Here is a 25,799-nt window from a genome sequence, read left to right as displayed (position 1 = left end):
GTAGAAGGATGAATCAGGTGTATGAAAAATACTATTAAATATGAGTTTTTTTCGTTTGAATGTTCATTAATAATATACTTAAGAATATTGGATAACATCTTTCAAAGAATATATTAATTCACATATGTTTAATGTTCTACAGGAACCAACAACAAAGAAAAAAATTTCATTCTAACCAAAATAATAATAGAACATGTAAATGACAATGAATTGGTCCTTAGCTCATCTCGAGTGGTGCTGCAGGTTAATGAAAGAGTGCAAATTTTTTATGGAACTATGAGGGATATAGTGGAATGAACGTATAAATGCACTTTCCACTTACAATACAAAAATCAATCCAATGATTCCAAGAACCAAGTTATATTAAAACTATAGGAATCATTTCCAGAGAAATGATCAATGAGACCTATTAAACTTGTAATAACAAAAACATACAACAAAAAAGAATCATTTAAAAAGTAATATTCCTAATTAAAATGTTTTTCTAGAATTATATGTATATATTACTACAAAGCATTCATTTATTAATATCAATTTTGTTATATTTAGTTTTCATATATCAATATAAAAATAGTTTATTACTTTTTTTCAGGAAGATTATGAAAATCCCAAAGGATCAATGAATTGATATCTGAAACATGCCAGTAGGAATGTCTAAAAAAGTGTACAAGGAGATAGTCAAAGAAATGGACATAATTGCATCACAAGAGGATCCATCTCAACAAAAACATGCTTCAAATGTATGTAACCATATAAATTTTCTATTAGGTACATATAAACAAATAATTTAACATTAAATATTAATTTTCAAGTATTTTCTTGCAGAAAAGAAAACAAAATGGAACTCATTTAGTACATAAAGTAGGACAACAAGGAAGAAAAGGGTTGATATCAAAGTTTGTGAGTAGTTGTCAATATTTCCTTATAAGAACTTAAGAGTTCATTTCTGTATATTTTAAGTTGTTTTACAACAACCATCCTTGAATGTCTTCAAATAGGTGCTAACATACAAAGAAAAACAATCAGAATAATTGATTGACATTGGGTTAAATATGGGTTATGAGTATAAGTTGGTATATCAAAAATTATGTTTTGATTGTGTAAGTATTTGTGTTATTTTACTTCTCTGATTTGATAATTAATAGAACAGCAAAATAATTTATACTAAATCTATGATTTATTAGGGGGTGTAAAAGTTACAGGAAACAAAGTATGGAACTACGCCAACAAAAGAGTTGTTGCAAAAAGGCATGAGACTTGGTTTTAAAACCATGTGTACACTTCAGGACTCACTTCTTTCTATGGTACATTTTTATTTGATTTACAATGATGTATATTATTTATTTCAATTTTCATTATTCTCACTAATTTGATACACTCATTACACTTTATTTTTATGTTTGTAGATGGAAAAAAAAGAAGAAGAAAACAATTGATGCAATCAAAAAAACATACATCCAAATAACCCAAGTCAGTGAAGTAGCTCAAGAAGTACTAACAACAGTTCGAGCGAAGAATGATTATCTATTTGGATATCAATGCAAGATGTTGTATTTTTTGAAATAACTGTTTGTGAAAATCAAACATTTTGTTTAATGTAATGGACATAGTGTCCGAATTGAAAGACGAAGGGTTACCAATAACTATGCCATTTTGTATGACAAATATCCTCTTATTTGTATATAATAAAATACAATTTACTTTATTCTATTGTGTTGTCTAATGTCACTGTGAAATGTTACACTGCTAATTAAATATATGGATGATTAAATATTATAATGTATGGATGAAAAATCTAGTGATATAACAAATTAATCCAAACATCATATACAAATGCACTAATTAAAAATTAATTTATATGAATATTGTTATAATATATATCTCGATTTTTCGATGAATAATGGATTTAAAAAATCACAATAGTTTCACTGTCACTGATCAATGTTTCTAAAAAAGAGAAAATGGATACTGGGACATCATATATTAATGCACACTCCTCCAAATATGATTTTCTTAGAATTAATATTTATAATAATAATAAATGGTATCATTTGTAAAAAATGGTATAATAATAAAAAACATGGTGTGTCTGTAAAACAAATACACACCAGTGTGTTATACTATGTAAAAGCACTCGTAAGGAAAGTTTTTTTTTGCATGGCCTAGTGCCTTTCCTGAAGATTACGACACTGGTGTGTTCGGAAACAAATGATCATTGGGTTGTTATGCTCTTTAATCACCGCCATTGTTTTAATTTAACACCCTAGTGCATTGTAATTTTTAAAGCATAAGTGCTTCCATAGAACCTATTATGCTCTTGAGCTATGAGAAATGCCAAAATACCATAAATGCAAAGAAATGTAGTCCAGAACACAGAATAAAATGATGAAAACAACAAGTATTTTATTATTTAGGAATATATTCAATGTTCACTTGCCTCTTTGAGGGGGCAACCTCCCGCAGAGCAGAGCTCAATTACAATAAGACTCGATGATCTTTCCTTTACTAAATAAGACTATTTATAGCTAAATGACATCCAAAAAACTAACTACTAGTGGTCCCTTACATAACTCGGGTTAACCACTTTATTTATTAACTATGGCCCATTTACAATTAGCTGTGGTACCTTTTCTCTAATGCGGGTCAACCACTTACAATTATTAATGCGAGATTTATTTACTCTCTAACTAACTATAACTATGACTCAGCCCATTGGGCTTATTACATAAATAAAGGGGTTAGCGTTGGACCCTAACATGCCCCCCCCCCCCAATCAAAAGAAGCCTTTTCCTTAAGGTTGAAGCTGCGGAAATTGTTGAAGAATAATCGTTGGTTCCAAGGTTGCATCTTCTGGAGAGGTGTCTTTCCACTTCAAAAGGACTTCCTTGATCGTGTGACCACAGAGATGTCTTTCAAGGGTATTGAGGACCTGTTCTAGGTGGAGCCATAGTGAGCCTTCCTCATCCCATTCGGGTATACTTGTTTGAATTCTGTAATTGTCCCCCACCACTTTCTTGAGGCATGATACATGGACGACCGGATGGATTTTTGATTTTGGTGGCAAGGCCATTTTGTAGGTGACTACTCCAATGTGTTGAAGTATCTGATAAGGCCCATAGAATTTTGGTGCTAGTTTTTGGCAGCCATTTTCTTTGAGAGATTTTTTCTTATATCATTTTAGTCGCAGGAATACCTCATCCCCTTCTTGAAATGTGTGCTCAGAATGATGTTGGTCTATCTATTGCTTCATTCGATTTTGATCTTGATGTAGATTATCTTTAAGATGAGCTATCACGATAGCACAATTATGTAGGAGTTGATCAACTACCTACACCTTAGAACATCCAGGGATATAATAAATAGGTGAAGGTGGGAGTTGAACATACACTGCTTCGTATGGAGTCATCTTGGTGGATTCATGATAGTTAGTATTATGTCACCATTTAGCTAAAGGTAGCCATTGTACCCATTGGTGCTACTTTTCATAAGTGAAGCATCTTAGATATGTCTTCAAACATTTTTTGACTTGTTCTGTTTGACCATCAGTTTGGGGATGATAGGCGGTACTTAGTTGGAGTTGTGTGCCTTGTAGATTGAAGAGTTCTTTCCAAAATTTTCTGGTGAAAGTGGGGTTGCGCTCAGACACAATGGAAGTTGGCATGCCATGCAGTTTGAAAATATGGTCCATTAAATCTTGATCCACCAAAGTGGGGGTAAATGGGTGGGGTAGAGCACAAAAATGAGCATATTTAGAAAGTGTGTCCACAACCACCATGATGACGGATTTGTTGCCCGACTTTGGGAGACCAGTGATGAAATCCATGGAAACATCCATCTAGATAGAGGTAGGGAGTGGCAATGGTTGTAAGGTTCTCAGTAACTTGATTGTTTCTCCTTTGTTGTGTTGACACACATCAGATTCAGCTACAAAAGTAAGAATGTTGTTTTTCATTCCAGTCCAAAATAAAGAATGACGAGTGGGAGCTTAAGCCTTCTAAAAGCTTGAACTCCCTGCAATCGAAGATGAGTGCAACTCTTCCAAAATGTGAGTTTTGGGGGTGGATTTCTATGGTATAACTACTTGATCCTTGTAGCAAAGAATATCATCCTTCCAAGAGTAGTCAGTTGAGTAATTATGATCTTCTCTCAAGATATTAATAAGTTGGGAGAAAGATGGGTGTGATAACCAGTCCTTGTGGGCCTCTTCCATCCAATCTCGTATGGGAATAGAGATTGATAGAAGGGTGCTTTCATCTTCAAATTGGCGTGATAAAGCATCAACTACTACATTTTTATGCCATTTATTCTAAATTATATGATAATCATATCCCAACATTTTGGCCAACCATGTATTTTTCTATGGCGATGATAGACGTTGCTCCAAAAAATATTTTAGGCTTTGATGGTCCATGTGGATTTGGAAATGTCGCCCCAACAAGTATGGTCGTCGAGTGTCTACTACGTGTAATATGGCCATCATTTATTTCTCATAGGTAGATTGACCCAGATGTTTTCCACTTAATTGTTTGCTAGTGAAGGCAATGGTCAACCTGCCTACATTAATACAACACCAATACCAGTACTGGAAGCATCACATTCAATCACAAAAGATTTGGTGAAGTTTGGTAGGGCCAATACAAGAGTGAAGCACATGGCTTGTTTGAGAGTCACGAATTCTTGTAGAGCTACATCAGTCAAGAGAAATGATTTTTTCTTGAGAAGATTAATGAGGGATCTATCAATGTGACCATAATTGCGGACAAATTTAGGATAGTAGCCAGTGAGACCCAAGAATCCCCTAAAAATCTTCAAGGTTTTTGGTTGGGTCCAATCTTGCATTGCCTGTATATTTTTTGGATCAACCCTCACTCCTTCACGACCCAAAATGTGTCCCAAATACTCAACTTCTTCCACACCAAAAGAGCACTTGGACAACTTGACAAATAATTTGTGATTCTAGAGCAGTTGCAAGATCAACTCTACATGCTGAGGATGTTTGTCCCAAGTTAGGTTGTTTATGAGAATGTCATCAAAGAAGACGAGGAAAAATTTTCGGAGATATGGCTTCAACAGGTGGTTCATGGGGCTTTGACAAGTAGATGGAGGATTACAGAGACCAAATGGCATGACCAAGAATTCATAATGGCCTTCATGATTTCAGAAGGTAGTCTTGGGAATGTCTACTTCCTTCATGCGTATTTGGTGATAGCCAGAGTGAAGATCTAGCTTGGTAAATAACTGAGCACCATGTATTTCATCAATAAGATCATCAACAACCAGAATAGGAGACTTACCTTTAATAGTGAGCTTTTTGAGGGCCTAAAAGTCTAGAGACATGTGCCATTCACCATATTTATTTAGTGCCATGACCACTGGTGACAAATAAGGACTGATGATGGGATGAATAACACCAGCTTCGAGGAGTTCCTTAATGATTTTTTCAATTTCATTCTTTAGGGTGAAAGGACATCTGTATGGGAACACATTAAGTAGTTGGGCCCCCAAGACCAAAGGGATGCTATGATCATGTTCACCCCTAGAGGGTGGAATCCCTTTAGGTTTGTCAAAGACCTGCTAGTGGCAATCTAAGACCTGCTAGATTATGCATCTCAAGATGAATATGAGTAGTGGATTCAATGGCCTGGATGGCATTAAATTGGGTGATGACTCTATGACTACCATTTTTCAAAAACTTTTCCATTCGATGCGAGCTAATGATAGTAGGGACACCTGCCTAGAGTCCACGTAATGTATGAATGTGGTCATTTTTCTTAAAGCTCATATATAACTCCTGGAAATCCATTGTGATCGAGCCCAATGTGCGAAGCCATTTAGCACCCAAGACAACGTCACAACCACCCATTTCAATAGCAAACATGTGGGTCTTTAGGTGGTAGTCTCCCATCTGAAGTCTAATATTTTCACAATAGCCTTCGCATTTCATCATCCCCCCATCAGCAATAAGAACTTGGAAATTATAGACTGTCCATAAAAAACAATGAACAACTTCGTCGATGCAGTTATGGATAAATTTATGAGTGATGCCACTATCAACCAATACCACTACCGGTCGATGTTTAAGAAAGCCTCAGATTTTGAGAGTTTGAGGTGAAGAAATCCCTGCCAAAGCATGTAGTGAGATAACTGGTTCATCTGGCATAGTTTTGAGATCATTGTCATGTTGGGTTTCCTCAATTTCATCCTCGGACCCACCAAGGGTTGGGGCTTCCTTAGACGAGTTGTTATCAGTAGCATCAATTTGAAGGAATTTTGGTTCCTTGCATTTATGCCCTGAGGAGTATTTGTCATCACAATAGTACCACAATCCTTGTTTTCTTATTTCAGCCATTTATGCTTGACACACCTTTTGAACCTTAAGTGTTTGGGTAGGGCCCTGAGCCTAGGTGGGATGCCCCTTGGCTATGAAATTTAGACGAGTGGATTGGGTAGCTAAGGTGATTTCCACCTCGATGTCCTTTTTGCAGGCGTCCATCCACATAGCTGGGTGGTGCATTCGGACATGGGACTAGATGGCTTCTTTGAGACCATTGATGAAACATTCCAAGTAGAATTCATCTTCTAGATCATCAGTTATGATGGACAATGTCTCAAAGTCTGCAATGTAGTATTTTACTATGTATGTCTACCAAAGCTTAGTGAGACGACCCAAGAAATTAGATTCCCTATCAAAGTGGTCACATAGGGCTTTTGAGAAAATGCGCCAAGTTATGTTCTCGGGATAACATTTCTAATGCCACTACCAACATTTCCATCTCTCTTGGTCCAAGTAAAGGGATCCCACATGTAGTTTAGTTTGATCTTCGCATATATCATTAAGGGAGAAATATTGTTCCATTTGTGCTACCCATACTGCAAGATTAGAGCCATCAAATTTGTACATGTCCAGCTTGGGTGGCCGAGGGTGGGAATGTTGGTGATTTCCATGGAAGTGAATGTGATGGCTAGATTCTCCTTCGAGGTGTTCATCAACACTATGCTCCTCTCGATGAGGCCTCTGCATCATATTGGTGAGCAGTGAAAGCTGTGAGGTAATTTGTTCCATATTTCCCTGGAACTCATCCAACCTTTTTTCAAGGCTCTCGATCTTCTCATAGGCCATGACTTGAGATCTGGTACCTACCATACAAAAACCATAGTCAATTACTTAAGAGTAGTCTTTTGGAAAGACGACGAGCTGAGGAATCTATTGGTGGGGATCACTTGAAGTCACTTCAGAAAAATTTGGGACCGTCAGAAAATTGAGGCTAACAAGTGAATGGTACCCCTATGATCAAATCGTCATCCTGAAGATTATGTGATAAGTCTCTTGCAAGCATCCTGGGAGAAGCATTTTTTCTTCCACTTCACAAGGATTTTTACTCCCTGCTGATCAATACTGTAGTGGCCGAATTCTAGAAAACTTGATCTTGCCCAATCTCCTGCAAAAATAGGGCTTAAAATTTAGTAGTAGCAAGCCTCACTGCACAAATAGTATGATCGGCATTGTGAGATCACAACTTCTTAATGTTAGTTGCACAACGGCGACATAACCCCAACTGTTGGATCTGATTTGTATGGCGATGAAATAATCCCCAATTGCTGGATCTGATTTGCATGCGACAATAGAACCCCAACTGCTGAATCTGATATGGAAGATAAGGTAGTGGGTGATCTTCAGATAACAGAGGGAACTATGGTCACAAAGGATTGTTAGGTGCTACAGATTGCAATATACACAAGGGTTGAAGAATAGTACTCGACCCAATCTTTCAGGGTGCTAACTAAGGAGGATCGACTATACCCTTAGCCGTACTACTTGACTACCCAATCGTACATGTGAGTAATCTTGCCGAGTGCTATTCTCAGTGTACTGTAGCAGAAATAAGACCAACAACTAATCTAAGGCTAGGTTTCAAGTGAGCCTATGTGGTTTTCGATATACCCAAGGGTGCATGGAAGTGAAGTCTGTGTGCGGTTCTGTCTAATGTGCTACTACTCGAAGGGGTACCCATAGTGGTTATAATGCAGTCCAACAAGCGTGACCACCTTTTGTAGTTCCTGCATGCATGCCTCCCCAAATTCGTAGGTTTATGCACTCAATGACATATCTTGTTGTTTAAAGACGTCATAACACGTCACTAGCCTAAAAAATATTCTTCGAAAATTGGAGGTACAACCGGTCTTTGAAAGTTCTCTGATACCACTTGTTATGCTTTGGACCTGCGCGAAATTTCAAAACACCATAAATGTGAAGAAATATAGCCCAGAACATAGAATAAAATGAGAAAAACAACAAGTATTTTGTTATTCAGAAATAGTTTCAATGTTCACTTGCCTCTTCAAGGGGGCAACCTCTAGAAGAGTAGAGCTCGATTACAATAAGACTCGATGATATTTCTGTTACTAACAAAGACTATTTATAGCTAAATGACATCCAAAACCCTAACTACTAGTTGTCCCTTGCATAACTCAGGTTAACCACTTTATTTTTTAACTATGGCCCGTTTACAACTAAATGTGGTCCCTTTTTTCTATTGCAGGTCAACCACTTACAATTATTAATGTGGGCTTCATTTACTCTCTAACTGACTATGACTATGACTCAGCCCATTGGGCTTATTACATAAATAAAGTGGTTAGGGTTGAACCCTAACAGAACCAACACCTCAGTGCTCCAAAATATTGCTTCCACCCTCAGTGAATTGTTCAAATTAACAACACTATTACTTTTCTATTGGTAGTGGACTCATGCATTTGTATAATACATAAGAATCAACACTATAAATTTAACTAAAAGCACCAGGTTTGTAAATTTTTTTTGTCTGCCCCGGTGCAATTCTTGGAAAGTAATTCCCAGGGTGTTTATTTAATACATAAGCATTAGGGTGACATACGTTTCAGGAGCCGATGTTGTTTGCATTCAATGCCCTGATGCTTTTATTTAAATTTACAACACTAGTGTTTTTATAGTGTTAGCGCACCAGTGTTTTTTTTCCATTAAGTGCACCGCTAAAAAACATCCACTAGAACCTTTGGGTACCCATATTTTTTTAGTTGTGATGAAGTTTCATTATCAACTCTGCTAAAACATCTGCTACCACAAACAAATTTTGAAGAAGAGGCTTTTTTTACAATTTTATAACACTAAAAACGTTCGTTATAACCTCCACTAGAAGGTATTTTCCTTGTAGTGATGACTCTCCCTATACCACTCTTTCTCTTTTTTGAAAATTCATGTATCTTTTGCATAACCATATAAAATTTTTGGATGGGCATATTATGGTTGATAATCTTGGATAACATTGTATAGTTACAACATCTCTCATTATTTAGTCAAATATGAGGCTAGAGTGAATTTATGATAGTCTTCAAGTATATGCTAGGAGATGGTTTCCAAAGTTTGTGAAAGTCTACACATGATTACTACGTGTTACATATCTCTTTGCAATATATTACTAACACTTTTTCGTAATCAAAACTGCACATAATAATCCTTATAATTTTGATGTTGCAACTACGGAAGAGATGATTTGAAGATACTATATGTGAGACATGAATACAAGGTTAATTGCAGTATAAGATATTTTTATTGATTTCCTTCTTATGAAAACTCATGAAAACAGGTCTCTGAAGTCCCTAAATTAATTGAGGGAGGAGGCTCTTACCTACAGAGTCCCTCATTGGCTAGTGGGTGGAGGTAGAAGTCCTCTAACTAACCTAGACTAGCCTTCCTTGCCAAAGTACTCAAAATTGCAGAAGGCTCTGGACTCCCTGCACTAGATGGAGTTGTTATAGTAGTAAAGTTAGGGTGTATGAAAACCTTTAGAGTCTCTAAATTTTGTGAGAGTGGAGGACTTCAACTCTAAAATCCCTCACGAGTTGGTGGGTGGAGGTGGCTTACCTCTGGAGTCCTTGTACTAGCCTAAATTTGAGTACTTTAATGCCATAAGGGTGGAGATGGGTTAGACCTCTAGAATCCATGGTGCACCGAAAGTGTCATTAGTGGAAAATCATCACAAGCTAGGGGGTGATGGCTACATGAGAAACCTAAACGCATATTGTCAATGGTTGGGTGGAAAATTCCTATCCATGTTCCAATGCCCACTCTCTTAGGAAATTGTGATTTTCTTAGATGAATTTCACAACAAGTCTTACTGTCATCAAAATATTGAATGCCTAGTGTGTGGCTTACTACTATTATTGAGATACTACATACAAGATATATCTAAGCTACTCTCTTCGAGATATATGTCCCTTAACATTAGTTTCATGCAACAATTTATTCTACTGCTCGTAGGTCAGGTATATGATTTAGGTATGCTAGACATATTCTCATTGCTTAAGATTATGAAAATGGTAATGATGAAATGTGCAAGGAAGATTGGGGCTGTGTAGGAGGTGTTATATTCAGATGTAAAGTTTAGTACATTGTGTGTTTGGATCACATGATACTGTGTGCAACAAGACATGGAAGGCAATATGTTTATGATAGATTACATATGTTTATATGTTTTTGAAGCTACAAGTATGTATATGGAATGTGTGCCATGTTATGGTTATCACATAAAAATCAGTTGAGGAATTTTGGAATGAACTTAACTATGCCTTTGATCTCCCATTCTGAAATCCTTTTGTTGTGAAGTTAAAGGGCTATGAATTACTAGTGATATCACTTTATGTTCTCTATAAATTACAAGATAAAATTTCATGAGATTCTGTCAACGATAACATAAATTGATTTGGTTTCTTACTGTAGAACAAATTATGGAGATTTGAAGGCCTTCCTTATTTGTAGGTAAGGTTTGAACCTCACACTTAGTGGATACATAGGTATTTGTTATGGAAGAAGAATTACTTGTAGGCATGCCTTCTAGTTTGCCAATTCATGCCAATGATTTGTGGTTTTTATCTAAAACCCACCCTCTTGTAACCTTTGTAAACAATGCGTGTTAGGCCCCTACAATAGTAGTATAGGGGCCTAACATGATGTTAGGCCCCTACACTACTAGTGTAGGGGCCTAACATGATGTTAGGCCCCTACACTACTAGTGTAGGGGCCTAACAATGTGATGTGTTGGAAAACCATTACCTGTTTTAGCTATTGATCTAGGTGGATATTGGTGGCCACCCACCTATTCCACTTATACCCCCACCATTATTTCTTTCAGTTTTTCAGTTTCCTAAATTGTAGCACAGTTTACTCCTTTTGGCAGTTTTTCGGGTCCTGAACTTTTGGAGTCATTTTGAGGCCCTAAACGACATTTTTTTAGCAATATTCTTCTAGGAAATTTCAATGAAATCACATTTTTAGTTGTATTCCTCAGAGAGATTATTCCAATGAGGTATCATGTGCTTCAAACTGAGATAATATGACCAAATTACGACCCAGGGAAGTTACCTGGCCAACTAGCCCCAACGGGGCCCATAAACTCTCGGTGTTACATCTCCTCGGGTTAGGGTTTTGGTTGTTTAGAGTTTTCTCTTATTTTTCAATAATAAAAAGGCCCTTGAGCCTCATGTAACTCAGTTTAGAGGCATGTAGCCACCCCATCTCTTCTCAGAGATAAGATACCATCACCCGAGCTAGTCTCATTTCCATTCTGTTTGTAAGCATATTTCATTATTTGATATTAATGAAAGGAAGTATTGTTTCTACTACATCTTTGTATTTATGGTTATATCTGTAATTTTTTGCATTCCTGTTTAAATTCGGATCAGCTCTGGACTTGGAAACAAGCATATCTCGTAGATGAATTCTTCAATGTGCTCTAGAAACTTTTTACGCATAGATTTGCAAACTCTGACATTTGACATTTACTTATATAAATAAATTGGGACAAAATTGGTTGTATCATAGTCTACATAGAAGCTCGTGGGACTTAGGGTTGACCCAATCAATAAAAGGATGCATTTTCAAATAAAATATTTTCAACATTTAATTGAATATGTTGGTGATTTTTTTTTCCTCTACAGTTCCATTATACACAAGTTTTATTAAGAATGTAGAGGTTACCTTGAGGCAAATAATGATTTTGTTTGACTGTCATATTGTGGCATGTATACACATATTTCTCTTTAATTGTATGCTCATCCATATGTTTCTTAACTCTGGAAAGCATTTCAATTTCTTGATAGTGTTAAATTTAGGCCAGAATATCTTATTTGGGGCAACCATACAAGTTATTATGTTGTCAGCTTGCAGGTAAGTGTCCTCTAGTTGTATCACCCAGTGATGCAGATGCTCCACCCTTACCCACGGAGTTCATTTTTTCACTTCTTGTGCTGATTTTGATGACACTTGAATTATTCTAATGAAACCTTAAAGCATCTTGTGCACTTATTGAGGTGTATATTGTAGACCCATTGTTAGTAATGTTAAATTACAAAAATAATGATTACCAGTATTGATTACACTTGAAGCAGCAACATGAAGATTTGTGATCACATTTGCATCTATAGAGTCAATTTGAAATTCATCTTCTCAATGACATTTACAAGTGCAAGTTTGAAACATTTAGTGTGGCATTTCAATTCATTTTCTAAAGATTCTCTCCAGCATTATGAAACTAATTTATCAAAAAGGAAGAAAGGGGAAATCCATCCTCGTGACTACACCTTATGTCTTAGGTTAGCAACATAACTACCTCTAGTTAGATAAGGGGGTCAATTACATATTAGGTGAATGGTAGGGATTTAACCTTTGTAGAATATTCTAGAATATTCATCGTAGTATACACAAATCAAAGATTGAGATATTTTATTACCAAAGTAGTTATGTCTTTTTTTCATTTTTAATTAATTTTATTAATTTAAAAAAATTCCATATAAATCATATAAAATGAATTATGGTTTTTTTGGCATGTGTTATTGGTCTATGGTATTGTAACAAAACATTGGTAATCTCCATAATAAAGTGGGGGTGAATCTCCATGTTTAAGGTTTTTGTTACATGTTTTTTCAAATGTATATATGTTTAACTTAATCTATATATTATCGCTAATTATTATTATTATTATTATTATTATTTGGAATAAATTTATAATTTAGTTAATTCTTATTGCTTTTTTAAACAATTTGAAATGTATTATAAAATATATATTTTTGATATTTATTATGAATTGATATCTATCCCATTTACCAACTATTTAATATATATGAATACACTAATTACTTTTAATTTTTCAATTATATATATATATATATAATTTATTTTAAATATTATTTGTTATTTAATTTTATTTAAAATATTATTTTCCCCTCATCGTAATTACTCTTAATTTCTTAGTTTTTTTTTCATAAATTTTCATCTTTTATTTTTTAATTATAAATTTATTTGGCTATTTAACTCTTTTTCCTTCGAAGTTTATAATAATTAACTTCATTTTTATTATATCTCTTTTCAATTTGTATTTAATAATATTTCCCCACTTTTATAATTTTATAATATATTTTTAAATCTTTTATTTTAACAATTTTCTATCTTTTTTTATATTTTATTTTATAAACCATTCTTTATATTTAATTAATAAATTAAATTTACTATTTAAAATTTTTATTCTTCAATACCTTCATAGAATATCATCAAATTGCTCATCAATCTTCGAAAGAAAAATTAAATATTAATAAAAAAAAAATAGATAATAATAATTAACACCTATAATTTTATTTTAAAAAATAAAATAAAATAATACTTTCACTAATAAATTTAAAGATATTGAATTTTAAATATAATTTTCAAAATATATAAATTTAATTATTATTTTGTTATAACTTAAAAAAACTAATAATCCAAAACTACATCATGTTAATATGAATGAACATTAACAAATGTTCAAGGAATTTTCGAAAGCATCTATATAAAGGAATTTTGGAAGTTAACTTTATTTTTCTTTTTAATTCTAAAATCCAGTGGAGACTACTCATGAAAAAATTGGTATTCCATTTTGAAATTTTATTTTTAAATAATTGAAATTTATATCGAGAAATTTTCATTCTCGTTATATTTATACTAATTAAAGTTTTATTATGATAGGGATTTCAATATTTCTATTCTAACAATTTAACAATGATAAATTAAAATTTTAAATGGGTTAACTATCTTTTTTAATGAATTTTATTATTTTAAAAATTTAGATTTACATTTTTGATAAAAAAAAGTTGGTTTTTCATTGAGAAGATTAGACTATATCCAAAAATAGATTCTCTTTAAGGAGGAGAGTCATAAATGGAAATTAAATGACAATTGTAATTATATTATAGGTAACATGCTAGACACAATGGCCCAATATATAGAAAAATAGAAATAAGATAATGAAATTCATAATCAAGATATAGTCAAGATGATGGCTCAGAATTTGGGCTTGCCACTAGAATAGACACATTTGGATCCTCTAGTGCACCGCCTGTATTTGGTGGAATGCTAATATGCTTCTCAATCCTCTACGTTCTCCCATCTAAGTCTCATAAGTGCTTATGCAAGTGCTCGAGCGAATGCAAAATATCCATATGTAACTCATGTTTGTCCAAAATAATCCTCCCCAACAGGAACTTCATCTACCAATACAAATCCACCATCTACAGGCATTAGAGAAAATTTCAGCCCAAAGTGGCCTCCTAAGGAAAAATAATAAAATAAGAGCTATAAAGTTTGGAAGGAAAAGAAGAAAAGTAATTTTTTTTAATTGTATTTTTGGCTTATCTCCTAATAGGTCTGCTCAAATTTCAACTATAGACACTCGATGGATGCGGAATTAAATTCCACATCCAATGAGTATCCATTATACATACTTCTGAGAATACCCACATTGATAAAAATTGTATATATACTAAAAAAATATGTTGAACGTGTTTTTTAATGTATATCAAATTTTTATTAATGCGAGTTTTCTCAAAAGTATGCATAATGGGTACTAATTGGATGTAGAATTTAATTCCACATTCAACGAGCTTCTACACTTGAAATTTGAGTAAACATATAAGGAGATAAGCCAAAAGTATAATTAATATATATATATATATATATATATATATATATATATATATATATATATATATATATATATATATATATATATTTATTTATTTATTTTCCTTCCAAAATATTTACATGTATCTCTTTTCAAATTTAAAGGATTTTGATTGGTTTACGTATTGAGTACGTGAAAATTTCATGGGAACTTTTAGGTTGAAACTTACTCTATTGTTTTTCTTGAATCTTCCCCTCATATACCCAGTATCTACGATCTAGCATGTCCACTATGTTAGAATCTTGGTATTGAAAAGTTGGTTTCTATGGGTAGAAACTTCCCCCTCAACCCGAGAAGTATCTTCTTGTATGTGACCAAGAGTGAGTTCCTTGTACTGAGAAGCAAAATAGTTGAATTGATAATGCATATGAGTGTGCCCCTATTGGTTCGACTCTTGATAATACACATCACCCTACCTCACTCGATCCCACTGACATGGAATGGTTAACCCAATCACCAAAACTTCCACTTGAGAACTCAACCCCATTTGATTGACCAAAGGATTACACACACAGGCTAGAAGAATCTAGTGGATAATGACACCCCCAAATGACCATACTAGAGATCAATCACTAACAGGGATTAAAAAACCAACCTCCACGACAAGGGAGATTTAGGTGCACCCAACTTCCAATCACTTTTCCCCCACCAACCCACCTTATAGATGACCCACTCCACCCTCCAGGCTATCAAAACTAACAATCCAAAATTGAATCCAATAATCATAACTATATAGAAATAGAGAGACACCTTACCCACGACAAGGCTAGAGTTCTCCCACTACCGAATTACAATGCTCCATCTTGTCCTAGCATGATGGAATTTCTCTTAGATAGACACTTAGATAACATACTAGAAATGAAACTATCCTAACGTCAAAGACGTCATGGAGGATACACATGAGCAGACAGATTCAATTAGCCATTATCCTTAGAGCCATGCACTCCACCAAAAATAAGAGAGCATTCAAACTGATTTGACCACCTAACCAACTCAATAACACTTCTAGGTGGGCTAGGATGGCTCAAATTCACACTTTGGTAATAACAAAAACCTCAATTGATAGATTGAATAGTCTAAGGCTGAAACCAAATTCCCCCCCACTGAGAAGATGTGTAATTCAAACAGAGAGAGTCTATACTTACCAGAGATAGTATCAACCACCCATTGCTCTCAAATTCTTTGAGAACATCACCACTATTGATCGTATACTCAACCCAAATGTACTCCCTCGGCCCACTATGACCAAAATAGGAATAAACTCAGCAAGAAAACGAAATACAAAATGAAAAAAGCATTTGGCTCCATCCCTGATTTGATTCCCCACCGAGACAAACATAATAAAACCGATTTAACTGAAGAATGACCAGATTGGATCGAGAATCATTGTTACCATTTAGATAAATACACCATGTAGATTGAAATCTTGCCTAAGCAATATCACATTGAAAGGTTAGTTGGAGCTTAGACCCTGTTGGTCCATCCATATATTCCAAATTACCCTCCACGATTAGACATTCCTCACACAAATTCACTCTGTCATTTCCCTCATCAAACAAGACATGTTTTCCCTCCTTCATGACCAACACCTTTGCAATTTCCCGTTAGGGTGCTTGCATGGCCTTAAACATTCTTCATTCACACTCCACATGTATCATGTCATTCATAATTCCCATAGTAACATCTCATATCCATCATAGTATGTAAATGAGCATTCACTCATGTATGTCATCAAAAACTCCCTGGGGTATGTTTCCAAACCCCTTGGCCCATTTGCTAGGTGGGGCGATGGTAACCCCTACCCCTCCTCACTCTTGATAATTAGCCCATCCAGGGAAATTTTTAACTAATAATTTAATTGAAACTTCAAATTTATTATGTTGCAATTTAAAAGGAAATTAATATATCATATAAATTAAGAACACTAAAATTAAATATAGATGAACATAATTATAAATAAATTTCATAAATTTATCCAATAATTAATTTCTTGATTATTTCATATGATTCCACGAGTGTCCTCCACTAGCCACGTGGTTACTGGATAATTTGGGAGAAGAATGGACATGACTTCTATTAATTTTTCCACAGACCTTTGATGATTAGCAAGCACAGGGGTCAACACAGCTCTAACTTTTTGGGATGATCTATTGATGGCAATTTTTTGCATATATCTGGTTTTATTTGCACTCGCTCATAGACACACTATTATTGTATATTTATTTCTACTTGCAGCGTATCAGTTACACTTTTGTATGAGACAATTTTCAATTTGTGGCTAGGCCACCAATCTTTTCATATATGCTTCATGGAAAAATCTACAACATATAATTTGCAATATTATATATAATAAAAGTTACGATTTTTCCTTGGAAAAAAACAAGAGTATCCTCCTAAGAAATTATACATAAATATTCTTATATAACTTATTTTCAAATTAACATACCTTCCATATTTTGGATTTCAAACATCCTTTTAAAATCATGTATTGACAAATAAAAATATTCAAATTCAAATAATATAATAAGAAACTTGGAAAAACATAATCCACTTAAAAAACACAAATTAATGAAACAAGATATACTTATATTATAATAAATAAACTTAAACATGTAAATGGTGCCCAAAAAAAAGAGATTAAATGTCTCATCACTAAATGAAACTTCAATATATTAGTTTCGATTCATATATTTTATACTTTAAAAAATTATGAAAACCTACTATAAACCACAAAGCACTGAAACCATCTCTAATTGCATACTCTCTCTCTCTCTCTCTCTCTCTCTCTCTCTCTATATATATATATATATATATATATATATATATATATATATATATATATATATATCTTCTCGAATTACTTTTAATCATGATATGGTTTACTGAAATCACTGAAGTTAACTCTTCCTAAACTTCAATCACTTGGTGAATCACATACATTTCTAAATATACAGAGAGAGTGTGAATGCAACAACTCATTTTGCTCTTTCCAATCCTTTAATCCTGTAATCCTGGTATCTTACTTACACAAGTTCTAGAACTCAACCATATATTAAACTTTTGATCCTTGCTGAATTTATATTCTTCAAACACAACTGACCTGGTAAAACAAATGCATATGCATATATCTTCGTCTTCTTCGGAAATAAATTGGAGTGTAAAAATATATATCGCTAAATGAAAATATAATAATGTGATAGTAAGATATATATATATATATATATATATATATATATATATATATATATATATATATATATATATATATATATATATATATATATATGATAAAATGATATTTTTAATTAATGGCGTAATAATAAGATAAACCACAAAACCAATGCGCACTCACGAACGTAACTACAAGTCATTATAGATCATTTTTAATCAATACCGATCAAATTGTTATGTATACTAGCAATTGTCCCAAAAGGTACAAAGAGAGGGTGATAGGATTATTAAATTAGAATTGTTGAATTTCTCTAGAAGATATGTTGGTTCAAGCCTACCGGATGAGCAATTTGAGCTGGCTAAAGGCCTTCTAATTGTTTTTTATTATTGTAAAATTATATTGATCATTCATTGATTTTACTTTCAAAAGCTTGAAGGAATTTGAATAGCAGGAATAGAATTGCTTTGTGGGATTTGATCCCAAATGCTCAGTTGATTGATTTAATTTGCTTGGAATAGCAACCTTGAGTTCTTTGAGAATTGTATGTCTGTTGGGGTGCTGGTGATCGTATCGTCTCCCCCTGCATTTTGATTATTATTCAGAGAGCTGAAGAACGTTCCACTAAAGTCAACAACGGATTCATTTTTATTAAGTGCATTTGAAACATTTATTACAGCCATAGGAGCATTGAAATCTAAATATAAAGTGAATAAGTCATCAACTTCAGAGGATAATTCTATTCCTGTGGCCGCCTCCACAATAACCTTACTATGCTATTGTTTGGTTGCAGCAAGCATCCCGGGGTTTTCTTCGGCTCTCTTGATGAGATAAGGCATCACACTCTCCACTGGTCCATATGGAAGATATTTTCTCGCCTCGAATCCCGCTTTGACCAAACCCAGAGATAGGCTGTCCGACATGCCCTTTAATTGAGCAAACTGTAACCCACTCTTCCCTCCTTTCATAGTTCTCAATTCTTCAACCTTACCAATGACCAATTTTGCTGATAAATCGTTACCATTACAAATAATAAATCAAATCTCATAATTGAACATTCTGATATCAACACAATAATAATGAAATTATGAAATTAAGCTTACCAGACTCGAAATTGTGTGTAGCTAGTAGCAGTGATGCTTCACCCTTAGAAACCTTCTCTAGCATCAATGAACTGTAGGCGTTGTAACAGTTGTGTGTGTATGTAATCAGAGAATGTATAGGGGAAGGGGCGCCAAATGATTTTGCCTCGGCACTTTCTCTTGTGATGTAGGCACCCCGCACATGTTTCAGAGCCATTGAAATGCCCCTCTTTTTAGCTGCTTAGGATGCTTCAATTAGACGAGGCAAAGCATCTTTCAAGTAAGCTTGTATAGTCCCTTACACTAGAGGCTCAAGGACTTTGTTGTATTCGGAAAATGCTCTGTAAATAAAGTAATCAATGGCAGGCTGAACGGTTGTGTATTCTGCATCTACCAGAAAAGGAAGCGAAATGGCCTTGCAGGCTCGGCAGAGCTGAAACAACCTTTGCTCCATTGAAATTAGATCATTTTCCTCGGTGGGGCTTAATGGCTCAGGTGCAGAGCATGTGTGGTAAGTAGGGCTTGAAGAATAGGCAAATCCTCTGCCTTCTAGGGCAGGCTGAAGGTTGGATGGCAGTGCTACCATCTTAGCAAGTGGTTGATTCTTTCCAAAAGAGAAATAGGACAGACGGCCGTGATTTTCACACAGGAAAAACTTACCTGTAACACCAAATCCACCGATGTTAGCAGACAATTTAGGACAAAAAACTTTACAGAGGATTGAAAGGAGGCAAAGATGAGTTACTTGACAATCCAGGTGGAAGCAGAGGCATCGACTGGATGGTGGTGAGAAACTGGAGGAGATTGGCATCATAGGCAGCGTTATCCACATCATCTTCTAAGTTGTAATCAAGAATTCCCTTCAAACCCAATGCCCACATTCTATCCGAGGCCTCTGCGATGCTCTCACCAGCACAGAAATGAGAAAACGTGGTTTGCTTCATGGCTTTGAGAAGCTGTACTCTATAAGGCACGTAATCCATCAGAGGTGATTTCAGTGCTTTCATGCCCAGATCCGCGATAGGCTCACAGGAAACAAGAAGAAGATTGAAAAGCGAAGTAATAAGCTCCCTCGTCGTTAAGCCCGCGAACAATCCCTCTACATCTTCGAAGTCGTGAATGACAGTAGGAGCATTAATGGCTCCATTGATGGAATCTACACGAACTTGAGGAGCCATGGCTGCAGCCACCGAAAAATATTGCAGGGTTTTCGAAGAGGAATTCATGTTATGGGAACTGGTGTAACGGAATTCATGAGACCTTGCTGAGGACCAAACTCTGCAGGTTCTTCGGCTCGTGAATGGAAGCACCCTGGATGCCATAAAACACTTGCAAATCTTGAATTCTATATCAAGATTGCCTAAAATATACCTTGAAAGGCCAAACTAATTCAAGTACAGGCAAAGCAATTGCTTTATTGGTTGCTCGTCTGGGACAAGAGATTTTCTGCCCAGGCACAATTCCAGCTACCTATTTTCCTCTTTTTTGACTATGTGATGAATGAAACACATGGCAATTGCGTTGAAGAGGTAGAGGGAGGAAGGCTCCTTGACCAGTGATTTATAATAGAAACAGCAAGGTTGATGCATACTCTGGTGCATGGCATCCAGAAAATCTTGTGTTTTGCCAAAACAAGCACTCTGGCTTTCTTGACTTTCTATGCTTTCTTGATTTTCTGTTACTTCCTTTTCTGGTTTAGATCAACAGTTGAAAGTGTCTCACCTGATCAAACGGATCAGGGTAAAAGTGTTGACGAAAAGTTGATGCATAGGAAAGGCCTATCGACCTAAATATGAAGTATGGTGATAATTAATTGATGGGTTGTTTCACATTGAACAATGGGATACATTTAATCGTCCTTTTTAATTTTCACTTTCAAACGTTAAATTCGCCCCGGGATTAATAATAACCTTTAAATGCATAGCTGTAACTTTGTCACCTAACGATCATAAATGAAATCGACAATTTTAACAGTTTGAGTAAGGATGGCTTGTTGCAATCTTAATTGGAAAAACATGATTCCATGGTTTGTTAGGATTAATTTTGACTATAGTGTATAGTTAATGGTTTTATTTAAGGTACTATGTTAGTTGTATTTGGTTTGAAATAAGTCTGTAAATAGGTTTATTAGTCTCCATTATAATATGCCAAGAGTTAAGTAAGTTTGGGTTTCCTGATCAGTGTAAGGGGCTCAAGATCTAGGGTTCAAGGCTCCTCGCAGACTTGGCTGGGGTTTTGACCTAGGACTAATGGAATTCTGCTAGGCTTGGGCTTGGATTTTCCATGGAGTTGGGGTTTTTCCATGGTATTTCTTGGTGTTCTTTATGGAATTGGGGTTTTGAGTAAGGATAAAATGTAACAATCATAATGGAAAAAAATTATTCCAATGTTTGTGAGGATTAACTTTGACTTGACACGCATATTGTACAGTTAATGGTTTCATCCATGGTATTATGTTAGTTGTATTTGGTTGGGGAAAAGCCTATAAATAGGATTTTTAGTATCTTTTGTAATATGCAAAGGGTTGAGCAAGTTTGGGCTCCTTGACCAATGTAAGGGGCCAAGGGTTGAGCAAGGCTCCCTGGCAGGCTTGGCCAGGGTTTTGGCCAAGGACCAATGCAATTCCGTTGGGCTTGGTTTTTCCCTGGAGTTGGGGGTTTTCCATTGTTGGAAAGGAAGAGAGGAGAAACATAATAATTAACACACAATAACACGAGTTGTGGCTCTTCACCATTGATAAAAAAAAAACTTGATTATTACAATGAATCTGGTGAGGATTATTTATACCTTTTGGACTAGCTACTCACCCAAAATAACTCAACATGCACACACACTCTAAATTTGACTTTTCCAAAAATATAACTTAACTTGAACTCACTTGACTTGACTCAGTTAACTGACTCTCCTAAATTTAGTCATCTCTGGCATGCACAAGTAATTACAATTTCTAACCCTCACCCTTAATTACGACCGTGTGACTCAACATAACTCACATGACTCAACATGACTTAACTATTTTTTCTAGGATTACAATAGAAATTGCCTCAATTATCACTCAAAAATGTATGTTGGTTTGTGACTCAGCTAGGCTTACAATGACTCAAAACTTTTACAATTTTGCATTTTCTTTTTCTCTTCTTCCAAATTCTATGTCGTCAAAATTTCTTCATTCTTTATTGCACATTCCTGTTGTAGGCTCTATATTTCTTTACTTCTTGTTGTTGCAATGTTTCTTTGACTTGCCTTGAATTTGATCTTATTCGGTCTCCTACAACTTCTTCTTCAAGGATTTGTTCAACTATGGATTGCTAGCACAACTCCCCATCTTGTCTTCCTTAGATTTACTTCCTATGAATCTTATTCCTTTCTTTTTGTCATATTTCTTGATAGTAGAATCTTATCACTTCTTGACTCCATTGTTGAAAAATGGTTTTAATGCATTCTTCCTTATTTTTAGAAACTTCCATATCATTATCTTCACTTTCATCATCAATTACTATTATTTTCTTCCTGTAATTTGCATACTCAAGATCATTATTCACCATTTCATTCAATTCTTTTATTACAGCTACTGCTTTAAGACTCACATCGATTTGTTCAATTGGTGTCTCAATCCATTATTCAATGAAATTTAAACCTGAATCAAAATTTTTAGCAACTTTGTTTTCAACTTTTTTGCCCATGCTATTCTGAACACCTGCATATTCAAAAACAATGTTAAGAACATCTTCATTATGCTCTTCGGTGAGAACTTCCTTCTCTACCTCTTCCTTCTCTTCCTTGTTTTCCACTGCATGAAGGTTGCCTTCCACTGTTATGTTGTTAGTGGATATGCTCATAAAAAAACTTCAATCACTTTATCCTCTTCTTGATCATCAGCTACTGCTAGATCACATATTGCTTCATGAGCAATTCCAACTGCTTCATAACTTGCTGCTACAATGATAGCTTCAACCTTCAATTATCAATCAAACATGGCACTTATTGTATATCCATAATCAATCCCTGTTTGAAAAAAGGAACCACACATATCATCAACATAATGTTCATCCACTGTATGGTGGGTTATCTGAGCATGTGTGTGCTCATCAACAATTTGATTGACAATTTCAACTTCACCAAATCCATTAGTTTCATTTGAATTCACCAATTCACATACCACTTTGTAGTCATCATCTACATGTGTTTTTTTATAGTGGGATTCACCATCATCTGCTCCATCCACATTATAGTGGAGTCTTTGAGCATTTATACACTCTTGCTCGATTTCACACATAAAGGCTTCAACTTCTCTCTCTGCAATCTTTGCTACATAATGGGTTTCACTTTTATGGTCTTGAAAACCCTCATCCACTTTTGAGTGGGATTATCCAAGATTTGTTGTCCTCTCACACTCTTTCTCATCTACTTTCAGATCTCGACTGACTTCTCTTCTTGTGACATAACCTATTGCTGCATGTCATCCCCCTTGCACCAAATTCTTCTTTCAAGGTCTTCCATGCTTCCTTGTAAGTTATAGTTTTTTTCTACCTTGCACATAACCGTTTCATCCATTTCTTGTTGAATGAAACTCAAAGCTAGAGAATCATTAAACATAGGAGGTGGTAGCAGATCCATGCTACACCAATCGACCTCGATTTCTTCTTTGTCTTATGCTAGAATTATCAGTTCCTCGGCTGTGAACTGGACATCTCTAAACATGACAACAATCTTTGCCTCTTCTTTTCGTTTCATTTTCTTCGTCTTCTTCAATCGAACTTTGTGACTCATGACTACTGTGTTTCCTCTGTGTTATAGTTGCTTTCCTAATTGCATGAGGCTATCTTCCATATCACTCTCGAGAAATATATAATTTTTAATATACGCCCCCATAAGACACAATGTTCAGCGAAAAATATTTCATGCTTCACAAAACACCAAATAATTTTTGTAAACCGACTAACTTTTGCAAAACACAAAACTCACTTTTCACACAAACCTTTCTTTTAACTCTTTTTTCCAATAACAATTAAAATAGTACCATGCACTTTTTTAATTCTTTGAACTTACAAAAAAAATCCTTTTAAAAATAAAACTTTTTTGACTCCTTATAAAGGCCTTTTCAACAACCCCATTTATAATAAACTCCTTTTAACAAGCCCCTTTTGATAAGCCCATTTTTTTAAATATCTCCACGGATGACTATAAACCCCTTTTGATAAGCCCCTTTTTTTAAATATCTCCACGGATGACTATAGTTTCTCACTTTAAGAACAACGTCGATAGAAGTTAATAATTCAAGAGTTGCGACGAAGGTTATTTGGGAGATACATGAGATATAATGATCGGGATAGCCGTCGTGGCCAAAGAACAACTCAAGAAGTAGCCTAAGTGAGATGTTAGAGAGCTAGAACAAAAGCAATGTACTGGAAGATAACTTTTAGAGAACCGGTGGTTATAGCAGCTAGTAACCCATGAAATACGGTAAATGGGCTCGGTTCTTTTTTATGGACCTTAATGTCAAATGTGTAGCCATGGAGAAAAGCAAAGCAAGATCTAAGAAGCAATAAACCATGAAAAGTTGTATGGAAAATAGTTTGTATTAAAATTAAGAAAATTTGGAGATCTTAATGTTTTCTAATATGTAAATTTTAAGATGTTTAGCTATTTTTTGAAAAATATTTAATATCTATTGATTTTATATTTTATTTATAAAATTTGTGTGAATAATTTTTAGAAAAAATTGAAATTAATAATTTTTTGGAAAAAAATGGAAAAGTAACCTGTTTAAACCCTTAAAATTTTCCCTACAAAGAACCAAGAAATATATTCATTATAATGGAGATTATGTAATTGAGCATATTGTTGTAAAACCTATTAGGAATGTAAACCCCAGAGTCTAGAGTGATAGGGGGCATGTGGAAGTCAAGTTTAAAAAGGGGATTGATAGAATTAATCTTGACTTGGGACTAAGTGGTTTCAGGCACATGGTTTCTTGGCAAATGGTATTATGCCAGTTGTATTTTGTTGGAAATAAACCTATAAATAGACATATTAGTTTCCATTGTATTATGCCAAAGTTTGAGCAAGTTTGGGCTCATGCCCAATATAAGGGGTTGACTTGGCCAAAGTTTTGGCCCAGAACTAATAAAATTATATTTAATTGAGGTTTTCCTAAAATTGATGTATGTAATTGCTTCTATGTATATTCTTGATTATCTTTATTTTCTATTTTTAATTCATAACATTATTATTATAGGAATAAAATATATAACAATTTAATTTATATATGATAAACATTTTTTCAACAAGTTAAAACATACAATAAATTTTTTGATCGACCAAAATATATATAAATATATGAGTAGATATATATAGTCAAAAAGTGTTGTAGTGTATCTTGATATCGATGTTCATCGTATTTAATGTATCCAGGGAATCCAATTTAGTTGTTGACTCTGTAAAAAAAAAAAAAATCTAATTAATGGTATTGATTACATGAATTTTATATATATGGAAGAAAATATCATCATAGATGAGGGC

The 25,799-nt window shown here is 34.5% G+C and overlaps 1 pseudogene; it reads right to left on the bottom strand.

The window, feature by feature from the left end:
* Nucleotides 1-18,971: 18,971 nt before the first annotated feature.
* LOC149232419 (proline dehydrogenase 2, mitochondrial pseudogene) lies at nucleotides 18,972-20,455 on the bottom strand (annotated as a pseudogene).
* Nucleotides 20,456-25,799: the final 5,344 nt, after the last annotated feature.

This window comes from Pinus tabuliformis, chromosome J (assembly GCF_031772625.1).
Source record: "Pinus tabuliformis cultivar Carrire ecotype Pingquan chromosome J, CPIR1, whole genome shotgun sequence".
In the NCBI taxonomy this organism is placed as follows: Eukaryota; Viridiplantae; Streptophyta; class Pinopsida; order Pinales; family Pinaceae; genus Pinus; species Pinus tabuliformis.
This window is presented reverse-complemented; position numbering and strand designations above follow the sequence as displayed.